Consider the following 11,166-nt stretch of genomic DNA (forward strand, 5'->3'; position numbering starts at 1 on the left):
TCCCCAGTTGTATCCCCCGACCAAGAGTCTGAAGCTCCAGGACACTGCCCTTGAGGCGGTAGAGGTGGGATCCCTCGCTAAGTCCGAGGGAAAAACCGAACCTGGAGGGTAAACAGATGATGATGATGATGATGATGCATTGCGATGAATAAGAAAAGCCTAGCAGAACAACTGGAAGCCAAAGAGAGGAAGATTTTAAGAAATATCTTGGGCTCGGTCAAAGAACAAGGAGAGAACCAACGAACTAAAATAACATCAATCAATCAATCAATCAATCAATCAATCAATACTGATCTGCACTTACGGCAGTCGCCCAGGTGACAGATTCCCTATCTTTTGTTTTCCTAGCCTTTTCTTAAACGATTTCAATGACATTGGAAATTTATTGAACATCTCCCTTGGTAAGTTATTCCAATCCCTAACACCCCTTCCTATAAATGAATATTTGCCCCAGTTTGTCCTCTTGTATTCCAACTTTACCTTCATATTGTGATCTTTCCTACTTTTAAAGACGCCACTCAAACTTATTAGTCTACTAATGTCATCCAACGCCATTTCTTCGCTGACAGCTCGGAACATACCACTCAGTCGAGCAGCTCGTCTCCTTTCTTCCAGTTCTTCCCAGCCCAAATTTTGCAACATTCTTGTAACGCTACTCTTTGGCGGAAATCACCCAGAACATACCGAGCTGGTTTTCTTTGGATTTTTTCCAGTTCTTGAATCAAGTAATCCTGGTGAGGGTCCCATAGACTGAAACCATACTCTAGTTGGGGTCTTACCAGAGACTTATACGCCCTCTTCTTTACATCCTTACTACAACCCTAAACACCCTCATAACCATGTGCAGAGATCTGTATCCTTTATTTACAATTCCATTTATGTGATAACCCCAATAAAGGTATTTCCTTATAATAACACCCAGATACTTACAATGATCCCCAAAAGGAACTTTCACCCCATCAACGCAGTAATTAAAACTCAGAGGACTTCTGCTATTTGTGAAACTCACAACCTGACTTTTAATCCCGTTTATCATTACACCATAGCCTACTATCCATCTCACAACATTATCGAGGTCATTTTGCAGTTGCAAAAAGCCTTACATCTGATTCCACTCCTTTACTCAAATCATTTTTATATATAAGAAAACACAAAGGTACAATAATACTGCCTTGAGGAATTCCCCTCTTAATTATTACAGGGTCAGATAAAGCTTCGTCTACTCTAATTTTCTTAGATCTATTTTCTAGAAATATAGCAACCCATTCAGTCACTCTTTTGTCTAGTCCAACTGCACTCATTTTTGCCAGTAGTCTCCCATGATCCTCCCTATCAAATGCTTTAGACAGGTCAATCGCGATACAGTCCATTTGACCTCCAGAATAGCTGCCTCTGTGGATCAGCGGTAGAGTGTCGGCTTCCGGATCCCAAGATAGCGGGTTCAAACCCGGCAGAGGTAGTCGGATTTTTGAAGGGCGGAAAAAAGTCCATTCGACACTCCATGTCGTACGATGTCGGCATGTAAAAGATCTCTGGTGACACATTTGGTGTTTACCCGACAAAATTCATTAAATCTCAGCCATAGACGCCCAAGAGAGTTTCGGTTTACTCGGTCTGCCATCTAGTGGGGGCCTAGAGTAAAACGGAACGTCGAAATTGACGAGCAGACAGCCAGATGGCGTCAAATTGAAATGTCTGCACACGGTAGCTGAGGCCATACGATTATTATTATTATTATTATTACCGTACTCACTACACTGCAAGCTTTCAGCATAGTCTGCCATTAAGACCAAGTCGTCAGCATAGTGAACCCTTGAGATTTATGGTCTCAATAGGTCAAACTGCTTACTACATTTTCACTTACCTGAATCCGTCTCTGCAATTCTATGCCTTTCAGCAGATTTTTTCTTTCTTTCTTAATCTGTTTACCCTCCAGGGTTGGTTTTTCTCTCGGACTCAGCGAGGGATCCCACCTCTACCGCTTCAAGGGCAGTGTCCTGGAGCTTCAGAATTTGGGTCGGGGATACAACTGGGGAGGAGGGCCAGTACCTCGCCCAGGCGGCCTCACCTGCTAAGCTGAGCAGGTGCCTTGCGGGGAGATGGGAAGATTGGAAGGGATAGACAAGGAAGAGGGAAGGAAGTGGTCGTGGCCTGAGGTTAGGTACCATCCCGGCATTTGCCTGGAGGAGAAGTGGGAAACCACGAAAAAACTACTTACAGGATGGCTGAGGTGGGAATCGAACCTACCTCTACTCAGTTGACCTCCCGAGGCTGAGTGGACCCCGTTCCAGCCCTCGTACCACTTTTCAAATTTCGTGGCAGAGCCGGGAATCGAACCCAGGCCTCCGGGGGAGGCAGCTAATCACAATAACCACTACACCACAGAGGCGGACGTGCTGTAGTCCATTGAATAAAATATCAGCATGTGGCATGATTTTACTACAAAGTTCGAGCCAAAAGAGGAAATCCTTATCTTTTAAAATGTTTTTCAAACCTGTTGCCTTTCGGTTGTCGAATAGTCATTACTGTCATCATCCACAATCTTTTCTAGGCACTCAATCAGTTCATTTTTGTAGACGAAGACTGTCCTTACGCATCGTGCCCTAAAATTCCATCTAGTAGCGGCATTTTTCGGGATACGTTTCTTAACGATCTCATCTAGTACGGCTGTCCGTTTGGAGGATTTTGAGAAAAACCGAGGAAAATCCCATCAAATTACAAAAAAAAAAAAAAAAAAAAAAACCTTTTACTTGTTTGTTTTGGGTTGCACAGTGGTCAATAATCAAATTCAACTGATGGGCGTAACAATGAAGAAAGTGCGCATTTTTGTACACGGCTTTCATTCTTGCCTGTACTCCTGTGTGTTACCCGCTCATCACATTTGAACCGTCATAGCTCTGCGCTATTACTTTTTCAGGGGATTTATTTACCTCCAATTTCTCTAGTTCGGCAAATAAAGCTTGGCTAATTCCTTCTGCAGTATGATCACTGGGCAGCACGAAGTTAATAAACCTTTCGTTTTTTTTTTCTTTCTGCCATTCAGTTCATATCGTACAATAAAAACAAGCTGAGACAACGTGGTACGGTCAGTGGTTTCGTCAGCTTCAATCGCCAAGTAATCTGTCCGAGAAATCTTGTCGCGAATCAACTGAAGGCACACGGAATAGATCGAATCTAAAAGCTCGTTCTGTATAGTTTTAGATAGTCCCCGAAAAACATGATTGTTAGTTTTTTCAATGTGCTCCTTTAAAGTAGACACTGCTGCAATTTGCTTTAAGTCGCACCGACACAGGTAGGTCTTATGGCGACGATGGGATAGGAAAGGTCTAGGAGTGAGAAGGAAGCGGCCGTGGCCTTAATTAAGGTACAGCCCCAGCATTTTCCTGGCTTGAAAATGGGAAACCACGGAAAACCATCTTCAGGGCTGCCGATAGTGGGGCTCGAACCCACTATCTCCTGGATGCAAGCTCACGGCTGCGCGACTCTAACCGCACGGCCAACTAGCCCGGTAAAGTAGAGTCTAGCTCGGCCATTTTAAATTAACCAATCCACGAAAGATTCCAGGATTATCGGATGAATCTGTTTCATCGTGTCCTCGCAGCGCGAGCTCAAAGTTTCCACAAAACTTAATGCAGGCAATCAGTTTACTGAGTATGTGACGATTTTTCGATACGTCCTCATTGAACTGCTTTACTTTCAACCTATACGCACTATATAACTGGCATCGGATGTTTACCTTACCAAGCGTCGCGAACTCAATACTATTGTTAATATGGTTTTCACTAGATATATGTCCGGCTGCATGGGTAAATGGTAAGCGTGTTGGCCTTTGGTCACAGCGGTCCCGGGTTCAATTCCCGGCAAGGTCGGGAATTTCAACCATAATTGGTTAATTCCTCTGTCACGGGGACTGGGTGTATATATGTGCCGTCTTCATCATTTCATCAGGTCGCCTACGGGCGTCAAATGAAGAGACCTCCACCAGGCCTCTCAGCGGGCCACATACTAGATTTATGTTTTTTTTACTTTATCATGCAAGTGTTTCAGATCCGTAACACCTGTTAATGTCCACACGAGATCACCAGAATTCATAGCCAAACACGCGTTGCAAAAGAGCGCATTTCTTATCTCACACCCACACAACCAGCCTGCACTTGCACTATGTCCGATTGAATTTTCTGGTATAGCCAGCTTTACTTTTGCAAGGATTCTGAACCTGTGTAATATTTAAATCTGCTTTCGGAGGTCCTAGTCTTTTCAGTTCTAACCTACTGTCAAAAGAAAGACGTCCTCTCTTTAAAATAGCGTCCACAGAATTCATTTTCAAAAGTAAGAATAAACCAGTTCTCCTCTGTGGTGTAGTGTTTAGTGTGATTACCGGCAACCCCCGGAGGCCCGGGTTCGATTCCCGCCTCTGCCACGAAATTTGAAAAGTGGTATGAGGGCTGGAATGGGGTCCACTCAGCCTCGGGAGGTCAACTGAATAGAGAGGGGTTCGAATGCCTCCTCAGCCATCCTCGAAGTGGTTTTCTGTGGTTACCCACTTCTCCTTCAGGCAAATGCCGGGATGGTACCTAACTTAAGGCCACGGCCGCTTCCTTCCCTCGTCCTTGTCTATCCCTTCCAATCTTCCCATCCCGCGACAAGCCCCCTGGTCAGCATAGCAGGTGAAGCCGCCTGGGCGAAGTACTGGTAATCCTCCCCAGTTGTATCCCCCGACCCAATGACTCACGCTCCAGGACACTGCCCTTGAGGTGGTAGAGGTAGGATCTCTGAAACCAACCCTGGAGGGTAAACAGATTAAGAAAGAAAGAACAAACCACCCTACGATGTAACATGCCAACGGCCGTAGCCGTAGTGAAACACCAGGTCCCATGAGATCTCCGAAGTTAAGCAACATTGGGCGTGATCAAGGTTTGAATCGTCGTTTTATTTCGTCGTCGGTGTAACAATGCTTGCCACCGAGGAACTTATTAAGACACAGGAAGAGGTGGTAGTCAATAGGCGGAAGATCAAGGCTGTAGGGAGAGTGGTCGAAATGCTGCTAGCCAAAAGACTGGGTGAGTGTTTGCGTACGAACAGTACTTAGTGACTACAGTGTCCTTCTCTACCTGAATAAGTTTCTAAGCGGGGTGCGTTCTTATTCCGACGGCGAAGTAAAACGATGATTCAGAAATGATGTTCCTCTCGGGCGGTTGACTACTATGATGAGGGTCTAGAATTAATTGGAAACTTAGCTGAAGGTATGTGAAGAGGCATAAAAAGGAAATTAGTCAAAAATATATTGTGAGTCATATGTTATTGACAAACGGTCCTCAATTAAAAAAATAGGCCTGGTATATTGAAATTTGTCCGCCTCTGTATTGTGGTGTTTAGTGTGATTAGCTGCCACCCCCGTGGGCCCGGGTTCGATTCCCGGCTATGCCACGAAATTTGAAAGGTGGTACGAGGGCTGAAACGGGGTCCACTCAGCCTCGAGAGGTCAGCTGAGTAGAGGTGGGTTCGATTCCAACCTCAGCCATCCTGGAAGTGGTTTTCCGTGGTTTCCCACTTCTTCTCCAGGCAAATGCCGGGATGGTACCTAACTTAAGGCCATGGCCGCTTCCTTCCCTCTTGCTTGTCTATCCCTTCCAATCTTCCTATCCTCCCGCAAGGCCCCTGTTCAGCATAGCAGGTGAAGCCACCTGGACCAAGTACTGGTCATCCTCCGCAGTTGTATCCCACGACCCAGAGTCTGAAGCTCCAGGACACTGCCCTTGAGGCAGTGGAGGTGCGATCCCTCGCTGAGTCCGAGGGAAAAACCGACCCTGGAGGGTAAAAATATAAGAAGAAGAAGTATATTGAAATTCTCTTGTAAACAAGAATAATATTGATTAGTTGTATATAGATTTATACTGAAAAATATTTGAGAATTTTCGATAAAGCTCATTGTTTAATCCTTTAAGATGTTTACATTCATCATCCCTTGTGACTTTACAAAAGACCGGGCGAGTTGGCCGTGCGCGTAGAGGCGCGCGGCTGTGAACTTGCATCCGGGAGATAGTAGGTTCGAATCCCACTATCGGCAGCCCTGAAGATGGTTTTCCGTGGTTTCCCATTTTCATACCAGGCAAATGCTGGGGCTGTACCTTAATTAAGGCCACGGCCGCTTCCTTCCAACTCCTAGGCCTTTCCTATCCCATCGTCGCCATAAGACCTATCTGTGTCGGTGCGACGTAAAGCCCCTAGCAAAAAAAAAAAAAAAAAACTTTATAAAAGAGAATTGGTCAAGTGCTCTTTAGGTACTGTATGTATGTATGTATGTATGTATGTATGTATGTTGGGTATTCAGCCCGAAGGCTGGTTTGATCCTCCACAGCTCCACCAACAGCTATCATAGATGGCCTCGATGTCACTGATGAGGCATACTAGGGAAATGAGGAGTGAGGTAGTTTACCGTTGCTTTCCTCATTGGACCAGAAGTTACTCTTACATATCAGTCTGCCAAGCCCACAGAAATGCATGCACCAACCGACCCTATGAGCGATATGTTTACGCCATTCATAACAGGAACTGGCTGCATAAGGACTGGCATTACTAGTATCACTCACACCTCAGTCACTTTCATAGTGTCAAAGCCAAGGATGAGACTGAGACAGATCAATGAAAGTAACAACTTTATTCTAGCCCATACCAGAAGACTTAGTGCACTGTAAACACTACATCTCACCAGCAAAGGCAATGTAGGTATTAGATACATTATATTATTTGGAGCCATACGTACCCATCGACTTTATTCTGAATCGAAGTGCATTGTTAAGCTGGATATTCTCTACTTACGTCAGAGAAAAATCGGATGTAGACTGAAGTGATGTCTGTATTTCCCGGTGTCGCACTATGTTACCGTACACTTTGCCCGTGACTACTTGCCGTGTTCACTTGACGGACACTGTTTCACTTGTGATGTTAGTTGTCTTCAGGAGGCTCGCGTTTCCCCCCCACTATGACGGGAAACATACTGTACTGTTGTGGGAGGAGAGCGGACGGATGACCTGTAAATCGGCTTATAAGGTTTTAGAACCCTCAGGACTCCACATGGAAACAGGCGACACAAGCTAGTGCAGGCGAAGGAACTGCAGTGACGTGAAAAATAATTTAGTTACATATTCTTGTTCCGATTAAATCATACTTTGGGCGATCTTGAGGTGATGAAATTTAATTCTATAAAGAAGTTGAGAGAACAGAAACAAGGCACTGGATGGAACTTTATTCTCTTTACTCCATTCGCTTATTATTGACTTAAAAGTCGAATGACCCAGCTCGATAGCTACAGTCACTTAACTGCGGCCAGTATCCGGTATTCGGGAGCCAGTGGTTCGAACCCTACTGTCGGCAGCCCTAAAGATGGTTTTCCGTGTTTCCCATTTTCACATCAGGCAAAGCTGGGGCTTTACCTTAATTAAGGCAACAGCCGCTCCCTTCTCACTCCTTGCCCTTTCCTGTCCCATCGTCGCCATAAGACCTATCTGTGTCAATGCGATGTAAAGTAACTTATTAACAAAATTTGAATGAAAACCAATCCAATCCATTGCGTTTTGTGGGGTTCCCTGGTCTACCAATCGATAATTACCTTTCTTCGGGCAGTTGTGGACTGCCGGCCTTCTCACTGCAATTTGGCAGGTTCGATCCTGGCTCAGTCCGGTGATATTAGAATGCGCTCAAATACTCAGCCTCGTGTCGGTAGATTTACTAGCACCTAAAAGAACTCCTGCGGGACAAAATTCTTTTTTTTTTTGCTAGGGGCTTTACGTCGCACCGACACAGATAGGTCTTATGGCGACGATGGGATAGGAAAGCCTTAGGAGTTGGAAGGAAGCGGGCGTGGCCTTAATTAAGGTACAGCCCCAGCATTTGCCTGGTGTGAAAATGGGAAACCACGGAAAACCATTTTCAGGGCTGCCGATAATGGAATTCGAACCTACTATCTCCCGTATGCAAGCTCACAGCCGTGCGCCTCTACGCAAAAACAATAACATTATTAATATTATAATTAATGTGAAGTCTCTGTGGCTCAAATCCCGGTTCCTCCATCTGAGATTTGTGCTGAAAAAAAGCGGAGGCAGTACGGGTTTTTCTCCCTGTACTCCGGTTTTTCCTGTCATCTTTCATTCCAGCAACACTCTCCAATATCATTTCATTTCATCTGTCAGACATTAATCATTGCCCCAGAGGAGTGCAGCAGGCCTCGGCCGCCGGCACGATTCTATCCTCACCACAAGATGAGGGCTTCATTCATTCCATGCCTTACCCGGTCACCGACTGGAAAACAGGCTGTAGATGTTCATTTTAATTATTATTGTCTTCGAGAAGAACTACTTGTCGTCTGGTATCAGCACAAGCAGTCCGACTCGTTGGCTGAATGGTCAGCGTACTGGCCTTCGGTTCAGAGGGTCCCGGGTTCGATTCCCGGCCGGATCGGGGATTTTAACGTTCATTAGTTAATTCCAATGGCTCGGGGGCTGGATGTTTGTGCTGTCCACAACATGCCTGCAACTCACGCAACGCACATAACGCTATCCTCCACCACAATAACACGCAGTTACCTACACATGGCAGATGCCACCCACTCTCATCGGCGTCTCTGCCTTACAAAGGCTGCTAGAAATAGCCACACGAAATTAAATTAATTAATTAGCACAAGGAAACTCTCAAAACGCTTTCCAAGATCAGTCTCTTGAAGACAAATGAGGAGTTATATGAAATAGGAATGGCCTGGAGGCTGGTTGGATCCTCTGGCAGCACCACCAAATATTATGGAAAGACTGGAAAAACTGATGGTGATGCTATTATGAGGTGTTGTAGGCAAGAGGAGTGATGCAGTTTGCCATTGCTTTTCTCAATAAGCCAGAAAGAGTGGTGGTGGTGGTGATTACTGTTTTAAGAGGAAGTACAACTAGGCAACCATCCTTTATATAACACCAATCGGAGAGAACAATTGGAAGGGATCCGACACTTCGAAAATTAAGATATCGGCCAAAAAAAGAAAGGGCCACGAAGGGCGTGAAAATGAAAGACCTCCTAGGCCTCGAGTGATCTCATATGGTCGGGGTCGGAAAAGAACATGAGTTGACCAAAGGAGGTCGCAAAGGGTAGATGAAAGTGAGAAGTCTGGCACAAGGAAGTCAGAAAGAGCATGACTATCAGCGATAGTCTGTCTCTTGACACAGGTCAGTGCAAGTGAAGTTTTAGTCTCAGTTTTGTGTGTGACAGTATGGAAGCTGCAGTGGTAATGACATTCAAAGCACAACTAGTGTGTCTGGATTTTACGAAAAGTGTTAATCATAGGGTCAGTTGTACTGCAATGATTGTTTCTGCGGTTTCCCCATAACCATTGGTGGTTCTGCTTGAGGATCCAACCAGCCTCGGGGCTGATGACTTAACAGACAATGTCTAGTTACCTGTCTAGGGTATTTATTTACATTTCGTATAACTCCTCAGTTATCTTCGCGAGGCTGAACATGAAAAGAACATTGGAAGCTCGTGTCTTCGTCTCGAGGTGTTGCAGCTCCTTTCAGGCATATCCCCCGTACAGGTGAGTTCCATGTATCATTTTAACAACATACTACCAGTCATCTTTAAATCTCTGAAAGTACCAGCAATCGAACCCGGGCCCTTGAGGACGGCAGCTAACCGTTACGCTACGGAGGCGGACGAAAAGAGCATTAAGTATATAGTAGAGCAGATTTTAAAACTAACAGATAAAACAAGGAGGTGATCTTTGCTGAGAAAACGTACAATTATTTTTTTTATTTTTTTACAATTTGTTTTATGTCACCCCGACACAGTTATATCTTATGGCAACGATGGGATAGAAAAGGTCTAGGAGTGGGAAGTGGCCGTGGCCTTAATTATGATACGGCTCCAGCATTTGCTTGGTGTGAAAATAGAAAACCACAGAAAACCATCTTCAGGAATGCCGACAATGTGGTTCGAACCCACTAGCTCCCGAATGCAAGCTCACAGCTGCGCGACTCTAACTGCACTGCCAAATTGCTCGATAAAAACAAAATTAAACATTAATTTTTTTTTTTGATATTGTGATATAATGAAATTATAGATGTAAGAATTCATTTGTTGTCAAATTTGTTAGTTAGCAGCTGTTTCTTATCTGCTATGCTATGGGACCATGGTTGGTTAAGGAGACAGATAAGCTAGACAATTGACAGAGTTTGTTATGGTGGTTCAATTTTATTTTCACTGCATTCTTTTGAGAGATCATTGAAAAGAATGTATCAGCTATTGATTTCCAATTTAACATGTTGAAAGATAACCGAGCGAATTTAGCGGAGATCTATACGTAAAATCATGTGGAACAATATCTGCTTCTCTTCTTCTCCTTCTTCTTTCGTTTTGGCGGACTATGGACAACGTTAATTCGAATTCCGCTTCATCCTCGTCCAGTTCTCCTTCAGTTTTTCATTCTGCAGGCTCATACTTTCTTCTGTCCATGGCGTTTGGGTACAGTGTTGCCAGGTCTCCCGAAATTTCAGGAGATCTCCCGATTGTTTTGCAACACACCAGAAAACCCGAAGAAACCAAAAATCTCCCGAAACTACTTCTGATCCAAATTTAAGGAAAATCAATAATAATGATAAATGGTACATATTAATATCTTTGTGCCGAAAAAACTCTTTTCTCTCCGAAGACCTTAAAAAGTAGTTAGTGGGACGTAAAGCAAATAACATTAAAACAATTTTCCTCGTCTCACTGCGTGATGTTTTATCGATACATTTAGGTATCTCCCTGTGGGTGGGTGGGGGTAGAATAGCACTGACGGTATCCCCTACTTGTCGTAAGAGCGACTCAAAGGGCCCAAGGGACTCTAAAACTTGGAGCGTACCGAGCTCGATAGCTGCAGTCGCTTAAGTGCGGCCAGTATCCAGTATTCGGGAGATAGTGGGTTCGAACCCCACTGTCGGCAGCCCTGAAGATGGTTTTCCGTGGTTTCCCATATTCACATCAGGCAAATGCTGGGCTGTGCCTTAACTAAGGCCACGGACGCTTCCTTCCCATTCCTAGGCCTTTTCTGTCCCATCGTCGCCATAAGACATATCTGTGTCGGTCCGACGTAAAGCAAATAGCAAAAAAACTTGGTTGGCGACCACGGAGCAATCAGCTGAGTCCTGG

The 11,166-nt window shown here is 44.7% G+C and overlaps 1 protein-coding gene across 2 annotated transcripts in view; it reads right to left on the reverse strand.

The window, feature by feature from the left end:
* Window positions 1-6,974, reverse strand: part of LOC136874681 (major facilitator superfamily domain-containing protein 12) — a 257,334-nt gene extending 250,360 nt beyond the window's left edge. The window contains exon 1 of one of the 2 annotated variants that reach the window (XM_067148320.2): window positions 6,820-6,974. The gene's annotated coding sequence lies outside the window, so the exon portion shown is untranslated. Of the gene's footprint in view, window positions 1-6,763 lie in introns of both variants that reach the window. The other variant, XM_067148322.2, reaches the window with a different exon arrangement.
* Between the last annotated feature and the right edge of the window lie 4,192 nt (window positions 6,975-11,166).

This window comes from Anabrus simplex, chromosome 5, assembly GCF_040414725.1.
Source record: "Anabrus simplex isolate iqAnaSimp1 chromosome 5, ASM4041472v1, whole genome shotgun sequence".
Taxonomy (NCBI): domain Eukaryota; kingdom Metazoa; phylum Arthropoda; class Insecta; order Orthoptera; family Tettigoniidae; genus Anabrus; species Anabrus simplex.